This window comes from Choloepus didactylus, chromosome 14, assembly GCF_015220235.1.
Source record: "Choloepus didactylus isolate mChoDid1 chromosome 14, mChoDid1.pri, whole genome shotgun sequence".
Lineage (NCBI taxonomy): Eukaryota > Metazoa > Chordata > Mammalia > Pilosa > Megalonychidae > Choloepus > Choloepus didactylus.
This window is the reverse complement of record NC_051320.1, coordinates 2,663,451-2,688,029: the sequence shown is the minus strand read 5'-3', so window position 1 is coordinate 2,688,029 and position 24,579 is coordinate 2,663,451. Positions and strand designations below refer to the sequence as shown.

The 24,579-nt window shown below is 44.5% G+C and overlaps 1 protein-coding gene and 1 pseudogene across 2 annotated transcripts in view; both read right to left on the bottom strand.

Moving 5' to 3' along the window:
- LOC119509046 (zinc finger protein 596-like) overlaps positions 1-22,748 on the bottom strand; it is a 66,057-nt gene extending 43,309 nt beyond the window's left edge. For both annotated transcript variants that reach the window (XM_037802860.1, XM_037802862.1), the window contains exon 1: positions 22,648-22,748. The gene's annotated coding sequence lies outside the window, so the exon portion shown is untranslated. The remainder of the gene's footprint in view (positions 1-22,647) is intronic.
- LOC119509570 lies at positions 9,081-14,115 on the bottom strand (annotated as a pseudogene).
- Positions 22,749-24,579: the final 1,831 nt, after the last annotated feature.

Here is a 24,579-nt window from a genome sequence, read left to right as displayed (position 1 = left end):
TGAAGCATTGCCACCAAAGACCCCTGCCCCCTTCTGCAGTGTCAGGATGAGCTCCCAGAAAGTGCTGGCCATTCAGGCACAAAAATGGAGGCCAGAAAAAAAGAAGCATCCGAAAAACAATGAAGCAGAAGATTAAGCAGCTAATGTTAGTTAACTCTGAGAAGTCTCTTCAGAAAGGCCAGAGCCTCCACAGAAAGCTCCTTTGTTCCTCTACCATCTCTGCCAGACCCCGATTCCCAGAGCCAGAGGAGAAGATCTTGGGGTCAGATGATGAAGAGCAAGAGGACCCCATGGACCACTGCAGAGGTGGCCATCATCTAGTAAAAATCAGAGACCTCCTTAATGGCTGATATCATGTTATTAGGCACCTAGGATGGGGACACCTCTCTACTGTCTCACTGAGCTGGGATCTGCAGAGGAAAAGCTTTGTCACACTGAAAGTTGTAAAAAGTGCCCAGCATTATTCCGAGACAGCTTTGGATGATAAAAAATTGCTTAAATGTGCTTGAGAAAGTGATCCCAGTGACCCAAATAAAGACATGGTGGTACAGCTAACTGACGGTTTCAAGATTTCAGGCATGAATGGAATACATGCCTGCATGGTCACCTTCACCTCAAGTGGATCATCAAGTCTAACTACCAAGGCCTCCCACACACTGTATGAAGCATATTATTGGTCAGGTTCTTCAAGGTTTAGATCATCCACTTAGTAGGTGCAAAATCAGTTATACTGACATAAAGCTGGAAAACATGAAGTGTGTGGACATTTTCTAATATGTCTGTAGGTCACCATGTAGGGTCTATGACATATGACAGCTGTAAACAATATAACATAAACAGCTATAAACTGTGATGCTGTTTTCCACAGTTGAGTAAGTCACATCTCCATGGAAACATTCAATCAAGAGATCACCCCCACAAGTTTGCATTAAATACTATGGCTTTTGTGGGGGACATAATATATCCAAACTGTCACAGGCATTTTAAAGGAAGAAAAGACATGCTTCTTGTTCTAACATATGTATTATAGTTAACACTTCCATTTGTATTTTTGCATACTGTTTAAAGTAGTTTAAAGGAAAACAGTGATGTCCCTTTAAAAATGTGATGTCCCAGGAAGAAGATGGTAGCATAGAGAGGAGTGGAAACTAGTTTGTACCCCTGGAACAACTAATAAACAACCAGGAACAACTAGTAAATAATTTGGAATAACTGTGGGGGGACAAATGTGACTGTCCACTCATCATACACCAACCTGAATTGGGAGGAATGCCCGAGATCGCAGCACAAAATCTGTAAGTAAGAACTGCAGAGAAAAGCCAGGAGCCCACTTCCCCCATGGCCTGAACTGCAAAGCCTTGCAGTGCTAGAGGGCAGCACTCTCCGAGCAAGCGAATATAGCTCAACTGAGCTCCAACTGGGGTTTTAATTAACAAATGTGGTATGCTCAATACAAGCTATGAATCCCCAACAAGCAGACAGAGGCTTTTGGTGATGCCTGACTTTGGAGAGCTGGAGGGTGGCTGCGGACTGGCCCTGAAGGGGGCTTTCTGTCCCTTTTTCAGCTCAGTGGAGAAAGCCTCAGCCATTTTCAGTTCCCAGTGCTCTGACCCAGACAACGGTGAAGATAGCACAGGCAGAGAGACTATTCAAATGTAAATGACCTCTCCCTAGGGGTTGTATTTTCCCTAAGAGGAAGAAGGTGGTGCCAAGCTCTACTACCCACCTTCCATTCAGAATCAGACCCCGGAGCCTGGGGGAAAACAGCCACAGGCCACACCTCCATACACCAGTCTGGAGCTACAGGCTGACAGCTGCCACCTGCTGGGTGGAAAAGCACAGTGACTTGAGGCCTCACAGGGTGTACCAATCTTCCAAGACACATGCTCAGGGAGACGGGATACTATTGCCTCCTTCTAAGACCTGAGCCCATACTGGTCTGGGAAAACCTGATTGGGGTAACCAAGGAAATCAGGTGCCTAGACAACAGAAAACTACAATCTACACTAAGAAAAATGAAGTTATGGCCCAGTCAAAGGAACAAACTTACACTTCAACTGAGATACAGGAGTTCAAACAACTAATACTAAATCAATTCAAAAAGTTTAGGGAAGGTATATAGTGCATAATGAAAACACTGGGCGTACATAAGGCAGAAATCGAAAGTTCGAAAAAACAACTGGTAGAATCTATGGAAATGAAAGAACGGAAACATACAACAGCAGATCTCAAGAGGCAGAAGAAAACACTCAGGAACTGGAGAACAAGGCACCTGAAAGCCTACACACAAAAAAAAACAGATAGAGAAAAGAATGGAAAAATATGAGCAACGTCTCCGGGAACTTAAGAACAAAACGAAATGCAGGAATGTACATGTCACTGGTGTCCCTGAAGGAGAAGAGAAAGGAAAAGGGGCAGAAGCAATAATAGAGGAAATATTCAATCAAAATTTCCCATCTCTTACAAAACACATAAAATTACGGATCCAAGAAGTTCAGTGTACCCCAAACTAAATAGATCTGAATAGGCCTACGCCAAGACACTTAATAATCAGATTATCAAACATCAAAGATAAAGAGAGAATCCTGAAAGCAGCAAGAGAAAAGTGATCCATCACATACAAAGGAAGCTTGATAAGACTATGTGCGGATTTCTCAATAGAAACCATGGGGGCAAGAAGGAAGTGGGGGTGATATATTCAAGATACTTACAGCGTAAAACCACCAACCAAGAATCCTATATCCGGCAAAACTGTCCTTCAAACATGAGGGAGAGCTTAAAATACTCTCTGACAAATGAACAATGACAGAGTTTGTGAACAAAATACCTGCTCTACAGGAAACACTAAAGGAAGCATTGTAGACAGGAAGGGAAAGACAGGAGTGAGAGGTTTGGAAAACAATTTTGGTAGATAGTATGCTCCTGAATACATAAATATGTGACTATACAGAGAACCGAGTGTTTACTTAGGACAGAAAGTATGGTCTTAAAAAAAAATGGGTTGATGAAGAAACCTTGAGAGCACTATACTGAGTGAAATAAGACAGACACATAAGGACACTGAATGTAAGCACACTGAACAAAGATGACTGCAAGCATGGTCGAAAGAGGAAGGTTAGGTCCATGTGGGACACTAGAACGAAAGAGGAAAGATAAAGACTGGGACTGTATAATTCGGTAAAACCTAGGGTGCTCAATGATTGTAATAAAATGTAAAAATGTTTTTACATGAGGTAGAACAAATGAATGTCAACATTGCAAGGTGTGCAAAATAGGGTGGGATTGGGGGGAAAATACAATCAATGCAAACTAGAGACTATAATTAACAGAAACATTGTATTATGCTTCCTTTAATATAATAAAGGCAATATACCAAAGCTAAATGCATATGGGGGGGGGTTGGGCATAGGGGAAGGGTATGGGACTCCTGGCATTGGTGATGTTGTCTGACTTTATCCCACTTTAGTTTAATGCTACCTTTCCTTTTGTTACTTCCTAGCCATCATGTTTTATTTTGGTTTTGTTCCTCTCTTTCTTTTTTTCTTTTTCTCCTGTCTACCTTCTTTAACTCTTCCTCCTTCTTTGAGGAAGAAATGGAGATGTCCTTATATAGATAGTGGCAATGCTCCTGAATACATAAATATGTGACTATACAGAGAACTGAGTGTTTACTTAGGACAGAAAGTATGGAGTGTGAACAAAACCATCTTAAAAAAAATGGGTTGATGAAGAAACCTTGAGAGCACTATATTGACTGAAATAAGACAGACACATAAGGACAAATATTGCAGGGTCTCACTGATATGAACTAATTATAATACATAAACTCATAGACATGAAATATAAGTTACCAGGATACAGAACAAGGCTATATAATGAGGAGCGGTTGCTTATCATGAACAGAATGTTCCGCTAGGGTGAACTTAAACATTTGGAAATGGACAGAGGTGATGGTAGCACGTTGTAATAATAACTAACAGTGCTGAATGGTGTGTGAAGGTGGTGGAAAGGGTAAGCTCAGAGTCACGTATGTCACCAGAAGGAAAGCTGGAGGTTAAAAGATGGTAATGTATAAAACAGTGTACCTTGTAGTGGACAATGTCTGTGATTAACTGTACAAACATTAGAAATCTCTCTCATGAACTAGAACAGATGTATGACACTACAAGTTAATAATAGAGGGGCATGTAGGAAAAAATATATATACCTATTGCAAATTATATACTACAGTTAGTAGTATTTTAACATTCTTTCATCAGCAGTAACAAATGTACTATACCAAAAACTATAAATCAATAATGGAGGGGGGGTTGGTTAGGGGTATGAGAAGACTGGAGTTTCCTTTTTTTGTCTTCATTTCTTTTCTGGAGTAATGAAAATGTTCTAAAAATTGAAAAAAAATTAATTGTGATGATGGATGCACAGCTGTATGATGGTACCATGGGCAACTGATTGTACACTTTGGATTTTTGGATAACTGTATGGTATGTGAACAATCTCAATAAAAAAATAAACAAAACTATATTAGAGACCCACAACAGATTTGCAAAGGCAGAACAAAGAAAAAATGAACTATAGAACAGTGCAATTAAATGCAAATGCACAAAAAAATAAAAAATAAAAAAACAGAAATGGATTTCAGGGAAATGATGAAGAACATCAGGCACACAAATGTGAGAATCATTGTGTCCCAGAAAGAAAAGAGAAAAGGACTAAGTACAGTATTTGAAGACATAGTGGGGGAAGCCATCCCAACCTTTCCAAACAACAAAAATATGCAAACAAACAATGCCCAGCAACCTCCAAATAGAATATATCCAAATAAACCCACTCTGAAATACACACTGATCAGAATGTCAAATGCTGAAGCGAAGGAGAAAGTCCTGAAACCAGCAAGAGAGAAGCAATTCACCACATACAAGGAATACCACTTAAGACTAACTAATGACTAATCAGCAGGCACCTTGGAGATGAGAAGGCAGTGGTATAACATATTTTAAGATTATTAAATAGAAAAATTGCCAGCCAAGAATACTTTATCCAGCAAAACTCTCCTTAAAAATTGAGGGAGGGCTTAAAATTTTCACAGACAAACAAATGCTGAGAAAACTTGTTAACAAGAGACCTGCTCTGCAGAAACATTAAAGACAGTTCTAGTAGCTGAGAAAAAAAGAAAGAAGAGAGGAGTCTGGAGAAGGGGACAGAACTGAAAGGTATCAGTAAGGGTAACTTGAAAAAAAAAAGGGGGGGGGGAACAGATCTCACAAATAAAAACCAAAGGATAAGATGGTTGATTCAAAAACTGCCCTCACAGTAATAATAATGAATGTGAATGGATTAAACTAATAAAAAATAAAAAAATAAAAAAAAATGTGATGTCCCTTTAAAAATGTGATAACCTGGTACTATGTGGTATTACCTCCTCCAAGCACTGCAAGTGAAATAGATTACATTGGACAATAGAGAACGTTTTCAGTGTGTGGAATGAAAATAACTCTTATTTTTTGGAAAAACATTAGTGACTGCGTAAAACACATGGTTTGGTACTTATAATTTGCAGTGCAGTGGACAGAATGACTCCTTCCATCATGATAGTAAGAGTGATCACATTCATTCCATAAAACTGTGTTGCTACAACAAATTTTATAAGCTTTTTCATTACCTTTCCATGAATTGAAATAGAGAAAATGATCTTTCCCTTTGCAGATTACACCATGTTTTGTTGACACATTTCCTTAAAGTTAATTGTAGAATCCAGGAAGCAAACCATAGCAGTCAATACAAGTTTAGTATGTAATATACAGAGGTATATTTAGTCTGTTTTAGAAGTCAGTGGGATGAATGTTAGGTTTTTTTAAAAAATTTACATTCATTAAGGTGCCTCATTTTTCTTCACTTTGTCCATTAAAATTTATCCATATGCCTTTGTAATAACTAGACTGTGAAAATATACCAAGTATTGCAGTAATCCATTGTTTGAGGTGCTTATAGTTGTCCTAAATATTGAAACTTCTGTTGTTCCCTCTGACATTTCCTTGGTCATTGGCCTGTATTTGAAATCATAGAATAAAAAACATCTGCTACGATTTTAGTATAGTGTAACCAAAACTAAAGGAAATTATCAACATTCCCTTTGCTGGAAGTGCAGCTGTATGACATTAAAGCTAATTATAATGAAATAATTTATAATTACGTTAGGGCAGGATAATCATTTAGAAAAGATGGTGCAGTATAGACTCACACAGAATTTCAACAATTCTTTATTATCTGTGTTTCATTAAAAACATACTAGTTGCCTCCCATTTGAGTCTTTGCACACATCTCTTTTTTTTGAACAGTGTTCACTGTGAGAAACAAGACACATAATCCTCTTAGGAGGTAGCATATGTCACATATCACCATGAGGTAGAATACCATTCATTTAAGAAATGTGAAGTTTTTCTAATATGTCTGAGGTTACCATGGAGGTTCTATGACATACGGCAGCTGTAAACAATATAGTGATGCTGTCCACATTCTCCACAGGAAACATTCTCACTCCAGAATACATTTGTGTCTTCCCTAAGTCTATAAGGATTTTTACCAGGGTGGCCACACACTTGAATTAAATCTGTCTAGCACAGTTTTGGCTCCTGTTGGAAAACCAGATTATGAGCTTTTTAAGGGTGTGTCCCATAAGACAAAATAGCCTAACTAGTTAACAATAGAGAAACAGATATTCCTAGGAGGAATATACATTTGGCAACTTGATAAAGGAGGCATATACATTAAATGAGAACAACTGGTTATGCAGGTTAGGGTTGAATTATCCTATTTACTATCTTAAGTCCATATGAAGTCTTCCTGGAAAATGACAAGCAGTGGAGCATGTATGTGATTATATCAAATTCAGAAGCTGACCCTCTGTAAACTGGCAGACAGAACTGCCGAAAGTCAGAGAAAAAGTGAATTGAGAAGCTTAAAAAAAGGCATAACTGTTTGTAGTGAAACAGCTTTATTAACTTGCTTCTTACTATACCTGGTATACATGGACCATACACAACTGGTTAATAGGATAAAGTAAGGTATCATTGTTTCTACTGATGTAGAGAATTTCAGTTTGTTCTATAGTTGAAATTATTTCCTAAATTTCACTTTTGTCTCCCATTCACTTTTTTTTGAAGTATGAGTCATTTTTATTGTTTTGTATGAAATAAGTTTCTTTCTATTTGTCTTTTTATTACTTCTTCCCTCAGCACTTTGTTTTTAAAATCTTAATAGTGGATATATTCTCAGGAAATCGGGATCTAGTATTTCCCTTATGTCCTATTTATGTTTTACTAGCAATAATACAAAATCTTAGCTTACTTTCTACATTTAAAAATGATTATGAATATAAACATTTTTGATTATATTTAATGAGATTCTATACTAGTTGGGAATTATTTAATTTTTAATTAAAACATTCTTACGCTAAGATTTAAATAATAGAGAACCTACCTAAACACTGAATCTGACCAAATAGTACCAACTTGGTTCCTCTCCTTTAAAACAAACAATAATAAATAAACAAAAATCCACCCACTGGAGACTTATTTCTAGTTTCCTTAACCAAAGCTATTTAAAAGCAAAAACCAGGGACATGAGTGAGAACAATATTTCCATTGGTGTAAGGTTATACATAACATTTTCTGCAGTCCAAATGATAAGGGTAGCATAAGGCTTATTTTAGGCACCTAGTCTCTAACTGAAGAGTAGTATTTATCCTGACCTGAGCCTAGGAATAAGGAAACTTCTTTTATAAACCTACAATCCTCATGGATACAGTCATTGTCTCCTAACCCCCTGCACCGATTAATTTGTAGTACTTCCTGACGACTCTATTTTCAGCTTTTTATTGTTGCAAAATTATTCTTAAGTGCTATAGGCATAAGCTTTAACACACCAAGCTTTTTTTTTTTTTTAACTAAATTCAGTTTTATTGAAATACATTCACACACCATACAATCATCCATGGTATACAATCCACTGTCCACAGTATGATAACACAGTTATGCGTTCATCACCACAATCTATCTCTGAACATTTTCCTTACATCAGAAAGAACCAGAACAAGAATAAAAAATAAAAGTGAAAAAAAAAAAAGAACACCCAAATCATCCCCCCATCCCACCCCATTTGTCCTTTAGTTTTTATCCCCATTTTTCTACTCATCCATACACTAGATAAAGGGGGTGTGATCCACAAGGTCTTCACAATCACACTGTCACCCCTTGTAATGTACATTATTATATAATTGTCTTCAGGAGTCCAGGCTGCTGGGTTGGAGTTTGGTAGTTTCAGGTATTTACTTCTAGCTATTCCAATACATTAAAACCTAAGACGTGTTATCTATATAGTGCATAAGAATGTCCACCAGAGTGACCTCTCGACTCCATTTGAAATCTCTCAGCCACTGAAACTATTTCGTCTCATTTTGCATCCCCCTTTTGGTCAAGAAGATACTCTCAGTCCCACGATGCGGGGTCCACATTCATCCCCGGAAGTCATATTCTGCATTGCCAGGGAGATTTACACCCCTGGGAGTCGGGTCCTACGTAGGGGGGAGGGCAGCAAGTTCACCTGTCGAGATGGCTCAGTTACAGAGAGAAAGGGCCACATCTGAGCAACAAAGAGGTACTCAGGGGGAGACTCTTAGGCACAACTACATGCAAGTTTAGACTCTCCTTTGCAGTAACGAGCTTCATAAGGGCAAGTCCCATGACTGAGGGCTCAGCACATCAAACTGCCAGTCCCAATGTTTGTGACAACATCAGCACCAGTCCAGGTGAGGATGTCTAACACATCCGCACCTTCCCCCAGATCCTCGGGGCTGGGGAGGGGGAGGCTGTAAATATATTTTTTATTATCTGCCCAAATTACTCTGGGATGTGTCACTATTTCACTCCAGCCTATACTAACCTACCGTATCTCACTTCCTATTCAAAGTTCCATGCAATTAACACACCAAGCTTTTATTTCTAATCATGTTGTATTATAGTACATGCTGTATGCGTATGAGTTAGAGCTTTCTTAAATTCTACTAACATATGAAATTCCATTTAGTCTAATTTCTGATTCAAATCAATTATCTGATTCCTTTTAGTTGCTGATAGTCCAACTCCAACCCTCACCAACTCAACCAGGTGACATTCCCATGTTTGATGATTTTCTACCTCTCCCACCATCACCTCCAGTGGAGTATGAAGATGAGGAGGTTGCAGTAGTTCAGTATAATGATGGATATGCAGATGGGGATCCTGCCTGGGCCCCTGTAATATATATTGTCGAGCTATGTCCACATCTCCTAACATACTGAACCTTCTCATTATCATAGCATGCATTTCTGGGAACTGCTGACAGGCAAATATGACAGGCTCAATGGCCAGTCCAAGCTTCAGATCTGCCAACGTTGGTGTGCCCATCTGGTCAGAACATGAGGTGAAGTCCAATACATCATCTATTAGCTGAAAAGCTATTCCCATATTTCTCCATATTGTTAGGCAATCTTGTGTACCACTGGGTCAGGGCATCTGTTTTACAACTGTTGGCCATCAGACTTGCAGTCTTCTTGAAGATCTTTTCAAGGTAGTGTGCAAATCATTCACTCTCTTTTTCCTTTGACCCTAGCTGAAGAAATTCGCCAGGCATCAAATCTTCAGTAACTTGGGTTAAAATAGATATGACTCTTGTATTTCCAATTTGCGCCAGAGCTATAGATACTGTAGAAAGAATTAAATCTCCAGCAAGAATAGCCTTCTTTTCACCCCAGACCTTATTAACTGTGTGTTTTCCTCTTTAAGAACTTGCATCGCCAATAATGTCATCATGATCCAGACTAGCAGTGTGGATCAGTTCTGAATTAAGGCTGTGGAGCACTAGCTTGGTTGCACATCTCTAACAGAAAGCAATGCTTTTAAACTGAGATGCAGTAAAATTCTCAGCAATCATTTTGTGAAAACGGGACATCAGATAAGGAGTTATCATGATGGAGGATACATGCTGGGGCCATTAGCACTACGATGATTGGCTGGAAGGCTTTCCCTTTTCTGTCAGAGTAGCACTCAGTCATTTCCTTGGGATCTGCTGTAGACAGGACAAGTTCCTTTTTAATGCCCTTACACAGACCATTTGAGTCACTCCAAGCGAGTTTGAAAGGGTCACTGTACTCACCACTCCGTGTTCTGCAATGGCAGCATCCACTGTGATTGTATGATGCAGCCATGATATACTAGACACATCTGGAGAGGTAGATGGTAACAACTTCGCAAGACCAAAATAGGGCACCTGTGTACCTGCATCCCGGAGGGCATCCTGGAGAACTGCGCACGGCCTGGGGAGCGGGGCCTCGGGCTGTGTGCCGCCAGCCACCACGAGCCGCAGTGCCTCCACTGCCACCAGCACGAGGCCATGGTCTGAGTCTGAAAGTACTGGTGGTGGCGATGGCTCTGCCTAATGCCCAGCAGTCCTCCTCCCACAACCCCTCCCATTCACTTTAAAAATAACTTCAATGAAATTTTAGTAAAGCACAGTATTTGAGAGTGCTGAGGTAGTCAAAGAATTATATAAGATTCTACAGTTTAGAAAAAAGCTTCTATACACATTATTTATACAGTAGGCAAATTGAAAGCTGAGTTACTAAAAATCTTTAGCAAGAAAGTTCATTTAAAGGGGTGAATATTGATATTTTACCATAATAGTTAACTGTTCCATGTTTGAAACCATCAGGGGATGGGTGATGTAAAGCCAGTTCTTCTTAAATGTTTCTTTAGTGAACGTCATAAGTAGAATTTTGTTTGACAGTCAAGGATGGCAAAGTTGGCCTAAGCTCTTCTAAAACCTAAAGCTGGTTAGGATTGAGTTCTAAAAGCATCTGTGTGAATGTCACCATCATTAGCTGGTTTTCAAAAGGAAATAAATGGAAACGAAAAGTTCGAAACATGACTTAAAATTACTACCAAATCTTATTCAGTCAAAATTTTGTATACTATGCCAAATCAAGTTACAAAATTAGATGACAGAAAATGTATGGACAAACAGTGTCATTACTGTTGAATATAGTTACTTAAGCTTCCTGAGAGAGAGAAGACAAAGGATAGGAATTCCTTATTTTTCCAATATGATATTACCATTTTATATCTTAGCAATAAAATGTTCACTTGAGGTCATTTTCATTTCACTTGAGAGACCCAAGAATAATGACTTTTTCCTTTAGTTTTGTACACCCAAAACAAATTTAAAAAAGATAACTCACTATTTTTTAATTTAATTTTATTGAGATATATTCACATACCAATCATCCGAAGTGTACAATCAGTTGTTCACAGTACCATCATATATATATAGCTGTGCATTCATCACCCTGCTTACGATGACTAGTGTTACTTTGTGACTCCCCAACATGAAGAGCCCAGGAGGGCAAGGACTTTTGTTTTCTTTGTTCATTGAGTTAGGCTAAGTGCCTAAAAATGTTTTTGCATATAGTAGACATTTTTTTTACATTTTTCAGTAGAAGACCCCTAAGCTGCACCTTCCCGGATGTCTGAGTGGGATGGGGCTCCTCCGCCAGCCCCTAGTGTTCCCTGCTCTGGCTAAAGCAAGCAGAGGGATGTCCCAGTTGGAATCTCAAACCTCTACAAATGGCAAAACAGACTTCCACAAGGTCAAAGGGTCAGTGAGGAGGATTTAGAAAGGTTCTTCATGGGCTGGAGAAACATACTACATATGAAGTACTCCTGCCCCTCCAATACCCCTTCCCACTGAACCAGACTCTGGGGAAGCACTCTAGATTATCCACCTAGTCCTTACAAAAACCTTAGACTTGGGTCCTCTTGCCATCTCAAGTTTCAGAGGTGCAAAATGAGTTAAGAGGGATGTTTTAGTTTGCTAATGCTGCAGAATGCAAAACACCAGAGATGGACTGGCTTTTATAAAAAGGGGGTTTATTTGGCTATACAGTTACAGTCTTAAGGCCATAAAGTGTCCAAGGTAACACATCAGTAATCAGGTACCTTCACTGGAGGATGGCAGATGGCATCCGGAAAACCTCTATTAGCTGGGAAGGCACGTGGCTGGCGTCTGCTCCAAAGTTCTGGTTTCAAAATGGCTTTCTCCCAAGACATTCCTCTCTAGCAAGCTTGCCCCTCTTCAAAATGTCACTCACAGCTGCACTCCGTTTTCTCTCTTTGAGCCAGCTCATTTATATGGCTCCACTGATCAAGGCCCACCCTGAATGGGTGGGACCACGCCTCCATGGAAATATCCCATCAGTTATCATCTACAGTTGGGTGGGGCGCATCTCCGTGCAAACAACCTAATTCAAATGTTCCAACTTAATCCCCACTATTCTGTCTGCCCCACAATATTGCATCAAAGAATATGGCTTTTTCTGGGGGACATAATACATTCAAACCGGCACAAGAGATAAGTGACATTCCCAAAGCACACAGCTAGTTTGTGGCAGATTCATCATTGTGCTGTGAAACCGCAGGTCTAGGACATGTTGGGTGGTGGTGAAAGCTTAGTAGGTTCCCAGGAATTTGTTGATGTAGGAGAAGTCACCATCCTGGAAGGCAGGCTCCAGGTACATCACCAGCTTTTCCACATTCCTGCCTTGATGGTCCGCGCCGTGCAGGTCTCGCCTGTGGTCAGGACTGACTCATTTTCACACTGGGTGTGGGACTAAGAGGGGATGATTAGTTGCAGCAAAATGAACAACAGGAGGGTCAGAGACTGGAGCTCACACTGGGACTCCCAAAGCCCTCAGTGACTCATGGCGAGAAGCGGGACATGACAGACTGCAGCACAAAAGGGTTCTCAGCTCCAAGAGAATTTGCAGTGGAGGATGATTAAAATTTTAGTCTCTCCAAGTCAGTTTGCTCCCTGCATAATCTTACCAGTCTGCACTGAAACTCTTGCTTAAGAGTCATCCAGGTGAGTCCTCATAAATGATCCCTGTTCATGAGATGAGAAAGAGTCAAGTGGCTGCTCCAGGTCACACAGGTCAGAACCCAGAACCAGTCAATGCAAGGGCTGCTTGCTCTTCCCTCCAGTGCCCTGAGGCCTGAGCTGCTGCTGTCCTAAGGCTAGGAGTGATGAGGGTGATGGGACCCAGCAGGATGTCTCATCACAGCCAAGGCGTCCACAGCTGGAGAAGCTTAGTGGGCAGATTTGTTCACACCCAACCCTACTACCAATTTCTGAGAATCAACCATGGAGTAAGAGGCCTGCATCCTCTTCTGTAGTGGGTGTGTATGGTGGCCGTCTGCCTGCTCCCTGGGGTGTGCAGGCTGACAGGAAGGTGCAGAGCTGACCAACTGTCAAAATAGCTGTACAGAGTTGATGTCCAGAGAGGGCTCCCAGCCCCAATGTCATTTAATCCCCACACCTGGGTCTCAGAGGAGTGAAGTGACCTGCCTGACGTCCCACAGCTCAGAAGTGGACCTGAGACTGAATCCTAGGCAGGCGTACATTCAGCTGCCTCCATTCATGCAGTCATTCAACATGCATTTACAGAGGGCTGCCTGGGAAGATGGGTCAAGCCCTGTCCATGTCCTCTGGGAGCTTACAGCTAGGGAAGGGGTAGAGCTGGGCATGACAACACAGTCAGTGCTGACACAGAAATGAGGTATTATGGGAACATGGGAGTACAAATCAAGGCAGGCTTCCTGAAGGAGGTGATGTCAGGAGGAGTTACTGGGAATTGTGCAGGTGATGGGCTGGTAAGCGCATTCCTGATGGGGTGGCATGAGCACAGGTGTGCTGGGTGAGGACCCATAGGCTGTGGGTGATCTTGGACTGTAAGGTGATGAGAGAGAGGCAGCTGACCATGCAGGAAGGACCTGAAGGGGCCCCTTGCAAGTGGGGTTGCTGACAATTTTTATGGGTAATTTTGAATTCTATTAAAATGGTACCTCCCACAAAACTCTGATTTCTCCTGGTAAGATTGGCACCTTTGTTAACACTAAGCTCAGGCCCAATCCTGTCTGGACTCTGGCCATTCTGACACTGCCTGGCTCTGCATGGCCGGCCCCCACCTCCAATGCATCCATGGAAGGAGGCCTGCACCCTGGTTTGGCTCCAGAGCTTCAGTTCCATCACTCACTTGACAAAGGTCTTAGGGCCACACCCTGAGGTAGGGATTAGGGTTAGGAACAGTCCCCAGGATTTGGGTCCAAGGCTGGGTCTGGAAGAGGTTGGTCCCACAGAGCTTGTAGGGTCTGGACCTGGATTCTGGCTGGGGGTGAGGTGGGAGTTCTCTGTTCCACTACCAAGGCAATGCTACTGGGGGCTGGCCCCTCTGCCAGAGGCTTTCCCTGCTCTCCACATCCCATTTCCACTGCAGAATTATGATATTTAAGGGAATTTAGGTGACTCCATTTCATAGACAATTTACAGATAAAGTGTATGTCTAGTTCATAGCTTGTCCATATTTCTTGCACCCACATTGGGCCCTGCAGGCGTTGCTTGGGAATTTTGAGACAAACCTGTCAGGGGTCTCGCAAAGCACAGGGCCTTCAAACTGCAGGCTACAGGGGTCTGGGCAGTCTCCAAACCTACTGAAAGTGCCTGAAATTCCACTGGGGCCTCTGAGAGCTTACAGCTAGGGAGGGGGTAGAGCTGGGCATGTCAACACGGTCAGTGCTGACACAGAAATGAGGTATTATGGGAACCACTTTTGTAGCACATCGCCCCCGAGAATGTACCTCTAACACACTCGTGTAAGATGCTTGGACTCTATCTCTGACTAGAGTAGTCCAGGGTACAGGGAGAACCCCAAGCCACACGTGTCCAATTCCTTACTCAGGACCCTGAAGCAGCCTTTGAATAGGGGAATGTCTAGACTTCCTCTGCTCTCGTGTCCCACCTGCTCCCAGGGATCAGCCATCTGTCCTTACACTAGCACGCCTGAGTAGTTCTTAAGAAAGGGGCACGTGCTAGGTCCCAAATCAGGGCTTTGCACAGCTCACATTTGATTTTGTGTTCTGCCAGAAGCTGGAGATAGCAGCAGCCTGGATTTCAAACACAAGCACTGGGCAAGAGCGGTGAGGGTAGTGTTACTCCAAACCACTGAACTAAAGTCAGCTACCAACGGACAGGTGGATGTGTTCCCATATTTTTGGGGGACTGGGGGAAGTGACTGACCATCAGCACTCCAGAATGAATAAGAATAAGCAGAGCCCATCAGCTGGAGAGCCCTGTGGGCTTTTATCTAATCTTGTGGTCTAACTTCACCCCTAGGATTCCCTCAAAATGACAGCCTGGGGTGTAGGGGCCTTCACTGTGGGCACCTGGAACAGGGACGAAACCCACCCTAGTGTAGAAAAGTCCCAAGGACAGATGCCTCAGTTTCCCTTCTCCATATTGGGGGTTTAGAGTGGGTGACCACAAGGGTTCCACAGACTCAGGGAAGCGACTGATGACTGTGATCCTCCTTTGATGACCCACTGCTCTTCAAAGGGCCCTGGAGAGCCACTACCTTGAGGAAACTAAAAGTGTGTGTTCAGTGTTGCGGTTTTCCTACCTGGAGCTGCAATACTAGGGCTGACAACCAGGAGGCGGGCAGCCGCTTCTGCCAGTGGTCCCACTGTGCTTTTCTGGAGCATCTAGAGCCAGGGAAGAGTGAAACAGAGGCAACACGTATCTCCTATTATTAGCATACATCTCCTCAATGTTAGCTGGCCAGAGGCTGCTCAAAGGACTCCAAGTTTACCTCCTTTATTCTTTCAGCAGAGGCCCCAAGCACCTACTCTATACCAAGCTCTGTGTTAGGCCCCTAGTGCGGAGCTGAAAACAACCAACCTGGCCCCTGCACACCAGAAGCTCACTCTGGAAGGGGAAATGACAGATGCATAAAAGCCAATACTAGTGAAAGAAAGAAAAAGTAATATAGTGACATGTAAGCAGGGGGCCACAAGGAGGGCTCTGGGACCACTAGGAGGGATGGTCCAGAAGAACACACTGAGGTGACACTTATGCTGTGACCAGAATGACAGAAGGGAGCTAGCCCTGCACAAGTCTAGGAAGTGTGTGCCTGGGAAAAGGCCCAATGGGGGCAAAGTTGGAGACAGAGTGAGTCTGGACAGAGGAGGTAGGAAACTGGGCCAGTGTGTGCAGATCAGGCTTAGGAGGGGAGGAGGGGAAGGAAGGTGGAGGGCAGGGCCTGGTCCTGAGGCCCACAAGATTGTATTAGTTATGGATTGCAAGTGATAAGATTACCCCAAGTCCACTGGTTAAAAACAGTAAATATTTATTATGAAGCATTTCTCCAGACCAGGACTGAGCTCAAATTAGCTGGGCGTCTCTGTATCCAAGTCTCTCCAGTGACCAGCTGGGGGTGCAGTCTCAACTGAGGCTCAACTCAGGGAGGACTTGCTTCCACATCAGTCATGGTTTTTGGCAGGTTTCATATCGGGGGGAACTTTGGGAGATAGAGAGACAGAGAGATCATGCACAAGAGGGAGTGATGACAACAGAAAAACCATGTGCAACCAAATCTAAGGAGTGATGTCCCATCATTTAGCGATATCATCTTGTTCAGAAAGCAGTCACTGGTACAGGACACTCAGGGGGGATTACACAAGGCTCCCTATACCCAGCAGCAGGGGTCATTGGGAACCAAGGCACAGGCTGCCCACCAGAGGTGGGTAGGAGGCACCTGAGTCTGAGTCTAAATACAATGGGAAGACACCGGAAGGCTCCATGCCATGATGACAATATCTGAATACCATCTAATCTCAACTTCCTCATGGTACAGACTGAGACATGAAACCAGAGGGAAAATGACCTTTCCAAGATCACGCAGCCATACCCAGCCCTGTTTTGAGTTGTATTTGGTGCTAGTCCATCCCCTGCTCATGTCTACATTTGTGCATTACATGTGAAACAATCTATGGGTTTTCCAGTGTTGATCCTATGTACACTTGATGAAGTCCCCAGGAAGTATATGCTAGAATGATCCCCACGGTGTTTGAGAAGACACTGGGGAGGCACAATGACTAGTCTAGGGTCAGATGAGACCTGATAACTGATAAGGAGTTGCTGGGTTTGAACCCAGCTGTCTTCTCCAAGAGAGATCCTAGCTGTACACAGGCCTTCCCAGGTAGCTGTGGGGAGGGATGTGTTGGTAAGACTGTGTATACTTCACAGGATGACACGGTGTGTTAGAAATTGTAGAAAGGTGTAATGTATGGATCAAACCAGCATGAACCATAAGCAGATAGCTGCCCTGCACGATGGCAGGTGCCGGCCTGTCTACAAGGGAATGAGAACCAAAGATATGCATAAAAAGGAAGTCACTGAAGCCTAACAGAGTTTACCCAGGAGTTTCAATAATAGTTAATAGATCACCTGCGTCTCCGCAAAGGGGTAGGCTCCCCACCGCAGACGGGCTGGTGAAACCAAGATAAGGAAGTCTTTGTGATCGTCCCAAGGAATTAGCCCTTCCTTGAGACATGCAGCAAAGCACTTCTACTCCTGGACAAATTGCTCTAAATACTTGCCCAAGTCCCAGGAAAAGCTGGAGGTCTCACCCAGGAGGGGATGCTCTGTCTGGGACCATGTGACTTCTGGGACTCTGATCAGCTGAAGAACCGGGACTTCCCCAGCCAGTAGTAACAGATGTGGGGGCTTTCCCCGGCTTGGTGAGTTTTTCTTTTCCTTTCCTTTGTCTGCTGGACAGACCACTTTACTTTCAACTATTGTATCATTAATAACAAATGTTTGTAGTCTTGTAATTCAATAAATTCTCTTCCGTAAAATTATACTATACCAGTTTGTGTCTCTTCCCTCCTCTCACGATTCACCTCGCACAACACATGGGTGAGGAGGATAAACAGCGAGAAGCCCAGAGGGCCTTTGTGGAGTTCTTATCTGTTAAGGGGACCCAAATAAGGGGACCTAAGGAGGTGACCTCACTTCCTTGGCAAGAGAGCCCAACAGAACTTGGAACCCTGGTAACCAGGCCCCTAAATTCCAGACAGCCCCCAACCCTTTTCACTTGGCCAGACACTTCAGAGAGTAGGATGTTCTCCTGCTATCTTCCTCATTTCCAAGGCTCTTGCCTTAGGAAATCCAGGAATGAGACACTTTTCTAGCACCTTTGATGTTGGCTCAGCCCTCAGCCACAAAGCCCCTTGCCACTGGCCAGGAGGAACCCAAAGCCCAGGGCCAGCCAATTCAGGATATGCCAACACTGTGATCCTGCCTGGGCAACCCCACCTCTCAGCCACCTCCCAGTGTGGGGGAGGCATGAGCAGAGGGACTGCCCTGGGCAGGTACAGATGATTGGGGCTGGGAAGCCAGTGGGTCCTTCATGTTCACACCCCAGGTCATGGGGAGCCAGGTGGGAAGGTGGGTACTGGAATGGTACCCATCAGGACAGTGTTGCCCTGAGCCCTCAAGCTGTCATTTCCTTTCCAAAGGGTCTGGAGGTGTGGGCAGACACTTGTCTGAGCCTGCTCTGGGTCATGGACACGACATGAGTCAGTTTCCCCCATGGCAACGGCAAAGCCACTCCCTGATGCCTTCTGGCCCAGCTGCTGGGCACTGTGTTCACAGAGCTCCTCACAGTAGGTGGGTAGGAGCTGGTGGATGATGTCATCTACACTGTAACTCTGAGCAAGGTGCAGGTTCACTTTGGCCCTGACAAGGGACAGTGGTGGTTCTAGGTGGGAGCAGGTGCTGGCTGGGGAGGGATTCTGAAAGAGCAGGCAGGGGGCAAAGGGCTAGGATCCTACCCTAGCCACTCCCGGGATCTCTCCCAGGACAGTCCCATTCCAGGGGCCCAGGAGTCTGCCCTCTAAGGAATCTGGACCTCCACTGCTCATTGAAAGACACTTGTCACATATTTGTAGGAACACTTGTATGGTTTTCCCTTCGGGGTAGGCTGAAGGGTAGGTCTACTTCAGGTATAGCTGCATTTCCTGCTGTATTTCTGTTTTCACTACCTGCCCCCATGTGCCCATGCAGGAGATATGACTGTCCTTCCAGGCCTTCTCCAAGCCACACAGATCCTCACGCTCAGGTGGGTTCTTGCCATTTCACATAATCCATACCCTTGATCTTCCCAGCTCAGAAGCTGAGGCCTGACTCGGCTGCATAGCACTGCAGAAGGGAGGCAGCTTAGAGCAGTTACTCAGCCCCTCAGTGCTGCTGGACCTGGAAGTGACACTTCCCTGCTGCCCTTTCAGCGGTGCTGCCTGAACATCTCATAGGTGTCCTGATGCCCCGGTCCCCTGGAGACCCCGGGGGACACTGCCAGGAAAGGGGTGGCTATGCAGACAGCAATTTTTAACAGCTAGAGCTGGATAACTTCCCAAAGGCTGTAGCAGTTGAGTTGCCACTGGCTGCCTGTGATGGTGGCAGCATCCCTGCATCCTGCCTGGGCCTGGCTCTTTTTATTCTTTTCATTTTCTGGATCTGAGGTCAGGGTGGCAAATGGCATTGCATTGCTGCCCCCACCATGAGAAGTGGAACCCCCGTCAGTTGTTTACCTGCCATGTGGGCCTGCACTACCCTGAGGCTCAATTTAGCTCCTTGGCCCTGCAGGGGTCTTTCTCCCACCAGGGTCACTGCAGGCATCTGCCCCTTTGCCAGGTCTGGGGTCACAGATCCTCAAGTTCCCAAAACCCATGTCAGGCAGAGGAAAGAAATATTATCTCTCATTGCATTTAAATGAAAGGGTGACTGTGTCTTTTCTGTACAAGTCTCGAAACTGGCAGGGAAGGAGACCTGACCAGACCTTTCCCTCCATGCTGGGAGCAGCCCAAGCCTCAGGGCTCATGGAGGGAATATCATGCAGCCCCAGGGATGAACGGTTCTGGGGTCTGACCTGTGTGACCTTGAGCAGCCATCTGATGCTTTCTCATCTCAAGAGTGGGCTCCATTAGTGAGGACTCACTGGGAAGACGCTCTTAATTCAGGCTCTCAATTCACGGAGGATCATTACTGAACCAGAGAAAATGACGTTACAGGGCTAATATGTAAATTGCACTCTCACCTGAAATTCTACTTTAAGGCAGAAGACCTTTCCCGCTAGAGGCACATGTGTCCCACCTCTGTCCTCAAACTGCTGAGGGCTTGGGAGTCACCGGTCTGTGCACCAGGCCCAGACCCTCCTAGTGGTTCAGAGCTGCCACTAACCACATGTTCTCTCTCAGAGCAAATATGATTCACCCCTCCTGAGGGAGGAGACCTGCACTGTATGGACGGTGAGGGCCAGCCCTTGGAAGAAGTTAGTGGAGCACCTGGTACCAACCTCCCAGGAGGGCGATCTCATGTACATCCATATTTTCCTAGCAACATGCTGGGTGTTCATCACCACCCAGCAGGTCCTGGACCTCCTATTCCAAAGGTGAGAGCCCACCCAATCCCTGGGACTTTGAGGGCTCTGCCTCCCACTTGCTGTGTATATCAGGACTGTCACCTCATCCTCAGGCCTCAGTTTGCTGCTTTGAAAGGTGGGGTGGTGAGAGGTCTAACTTCTTAAGGTTATTGTAAGGACTAACTGGGATAAACCATGGCAAGCGCTTCCCTGGAGCCTGGCTCAGCAGGAAGGGCAGATGTTTCCTCTAGGCAGTAGTTTCCTCTTGCCCATGAAGAAGTTTTCAGCCTCCCCCTCTTCACTGCCGTCACTCTCTTACTTTGAAGGAGGTTTGAGGTTCCCTTTCAGAAGACCCTGTCCTTCATATGGACAGAGCAGGGATCACTGAGAGCTGGCAGAGGGGCCCAGGCCCACATACATCTGGGAATATGCAGCTTAGGGCTCATCCATTCACTTTTCTGGTTTGCTAAAGCTGTCAGAATGCAAAAAACCAGAAATGGGTTGGCTGTTTCAATGGAAATTTATTAGGTTACAAATTTACTGTTCTATGGAAAGGAAAATGTCCAAATTAAGGCATCCAGAAAAAGACACCTTGACCCTGAAGAAAGGCCAATGGCATCCAGGTTTCCTCTGTCACATGAGAAGGAACATAGTGATGTCTGCTGGCCCTTCTCCCAAAATGTCTCTGGGTGTCTGTGTGTCCTCGCTTGTTCTTCATGAGGCTTTTTTGTCTCTGGACTCTCTCCAAAATGTCCCTGCCTTTTATCCTCTCACAGAGGATGCCAGTAAAGATGAGTAAGACCCACCTTGAAGGGGTGGGGGTCACATCTCCATGGAAATAATCTAATCAAGAGGTCCATCCAACAATGGGTCAGCCATCTCAAGAGTGGATTAAAAGAATATAGTCTACTATGGGGTACATAACAGATTCAAACCAACAAACTCACCAAATATACATTAAGTGTCTACCATGGGCAGACCCTTTTTTTAGGCACCTTGCTCATTCAGTGAACAAAGCAGACCAAAATCCCTCCCTCCTGTGCCCCATTCATATCTGGGATTCAGACAACATAGAGCAGAGACAATTGCCATCAAAGTATGAGGTTGCCCAGAGTATTTAAGGTGAGAAAAACAAGGTCAAAATTTAGGATATGACAATTAGCTATTAAAGAGAAATAGATGAGCAGCTGTAACACAGAAAGAAAATCAACATAGCAAGATCACGGATCCCCAAAAGAAATAAAAGCAGGTAGTAAATATGTCAAATGTTGCTGTGAGCAAGAAAATAACATATATTGGCTTTGCAATTTCAAAGAGTTAGGAAGTTACTATAGTTTCTGTATTGTTTTCCCCACCTTTTGGTATTTCTGAAATCAAGATGCATCTTACAATTGATAGGAATGTTAGGGGTTTTTTTACTTCCTCAGTTACAAAATTGACAGTTTGTCTAACAAGGGTATCTCAGAAGCCAAGAAACATGGTAATGATAAGAAAATGGAACCACTTTATGTGAACCATTTGTTTCCTAATTTTTCGTGATTTTGGGTAAAAATAAAATGAGTCAAGATCAGAGGCACTCTGTTTCTTACTTCTTTAGTTTTGTTTTAACATGATGAGATAAGCATATTTGGAAGCAAGGACCTCAGAAGGAGCTTTAAAGATTAAGGACAGTCTCCAGAACACGATTAATAGGACAAAGAAGATGTAGTCACTAATACAGGTGCCATCGTCTAAATATCATTCACGCAGTATTTACTGAAACCTACTCTGGGTAGTCACTGTATGCAGTGGCATACATTCACAGAGAGCAGTTAGCTTGGACTCTTCTTTCACTGAGGCAGAAGAGAATAATTCAGACAAAGTTTAGGGTGGAAAAGAACGTATGACAAGTGATAAATGGGGGGAAATGCCACAGCCATTCCAAAGATCAACCGTTATCTTGGCGTGTCATACAACACCACCAACAGACAAGGGAAGAACTGCCGAACATCCGTCTCATACACTAGCTCCAGACTCGACCCCTACTCGCCCACTTTCGTTCCAAATCTCGAGAGTGTTCGTCTCCCTGCCTCCCGCAGCGACGTGACTGGTGGAAGGCCAAGGTCGCACACCGGGGCAGGAGCTCCCCGCCGCCGTCCGGGCGTTCCTGCCCGTCACAGAGACCACCCTCCCGCCCCTGACATACAGAGCCCCGCGACCGGGAAGGGACCGAGGGGGCCCGCCACTCCGCCGGCTCGCAGGCGATAAACGGAGACACAGCGACAAGAGCGCGCCCGGCGAAGCGGCGGCCCCGGCTCACAGCGTACCTTCAGCACCCCAGCGCGGCCGCCGCAAGACATCTCTAAACGCACCTCCTCCTCAGGCCGCTGGAAGACCCCGACGCCAGTTCCGCCACGCCCCGCTGCGCGCCGTCCCCGCTCGGTCGCCGCACCGCTCACTGCGATTGGAGGGTATCCGGGCGCGGGGCGGGGCTTCCCCCTGCGCACTAAAAGACAGCGCACAGTCAGCTCCGCCCCTGCCAAGGCTAACCGCCTCACGCGCTGCGACTAGACGCGCGGGCGCGGGGCGGGGCTTCTCCCTGTGCGCGGCCTCTGTGCGCGGCTGCGCCTTTCTTCCGGGACGCGGGACCTGCGGGTCGAGAGGCCCGGGTTCTCCGGCCCCGGGAGCGCGCTGGGTAGGCACCGCGCGCGGTTGTCCGCGCCTAAAGCGCTGTCTTTCAAACAAAACTCAGGCGACGAGTGAGCTTAAATAAAAATAAGATGAAAATTCCAGGTACGCTACGAATTCAACAATTAAGGAATGTTTATAAAATAGCCGAGTAAGATAAAATCCAAAGGAGGCTACGAATTCAATAATTAAAGAGAGGTTACTTCAGGAATGATTATAACTGTTAGCAACCGCGAAAGGAAGGGAAGTTTTAAAAGCAGGTAGACATGGCTAACACTATTAGTTGTCAGTTTGGAACATACAGAGTATGTCCTCGCTTAGGATTTGCAACACCGCTGTCTGGGACTCCGCAAAGATTTCCCTGTGCTGCCTCAGCCTTCCCGCGGTGTCCGCCGTGTCTCTCAGTGTTATGTCGCCACCGCAGCCGCAGCCCAGTCCGCTACTTTCTTGCCATCTCTGCTTGGATGAACGAGAGACTCTTCAACCTAAACTTCTCCCCAACTTGCTCCTTTTCAGAATTTTCCATCTCAGTCGGTGACACTGAAGAAACCTGGGAATTTTTGGTAGCTCATGAAGAAACCTGGGAATTTTTGTGAACACTTTTGTTTGTCCTATCAAAGTTCCCATATGTAAATCTCTCATCTAGTTATTCTCTCTCCTCTGCCACCACCTATTCCAGGCCAATAATTTCTTTTGCCCAGACTATTCAGTAGTCTCCTAACTGGTATCCCCAAATCCACTCTTGCCCCTCACTCATCTATTTTCCATACAGACGTTCCAGGGATGATGTTTACTATCTCAAGCCTCAGAGCCTAGCATCGCTATTCCATTTGCCTGAAAGCCTTTTACCCTTCCTCTCCCTCCAGTTCCTATTTACCCATCACACCTGAAACTGACTTCCTTAGTTTCCCTGAACAACCCATCTGAAGAGCTGAATCTCCCCGTTCTTTATTTTCACTCTGAAGATGTTATGTGAATCATAAACTGATAAATATTATAATCATTTGTTTACCATCTGGCTACACCAGTGTAATGTAAAGCACTTCCATGTCTGTCTTCTGCTCCTTTATATCCCCAGCACGCACCACAGTGTCTTCCACTTACAAAGCGCTCTAATATTTGCTACAAATGAAGGAAATGAATGAACTCATAATTATTAAACAGAAATAACTTGCTCGAGGTTGCGCAGCTACTAAGTATTCAGAATTAGAACCCATGTGTGACACCAACCCATCTTTTTCCACATTACAAATGGCCACATAATAGAAGATTATGTTCATATGAACAAATAGATATAGCAAAAGTGAATTATCCTTAAGAAGAATGAGCCAGTAGAGGATTGGACCCTTGAATCCTCTCCAGTTCTCCAGTGTTTTGGAGGACCTCTTATCTCCTCATCAAAAAACATTCAGCACCAAACACCAAGATAAGGGAGAAAATCCTTCTTTTAACTGGTCTAGTTGTTATTTTTCAGATATCTGTGTTTTTCACTTTGTTTTCAATGATCCTAAGGATTCTTTGGGGAGGGCAAGGGCTCTCTACACTACTCGGGCAGCTCTGCTTTCACCTGT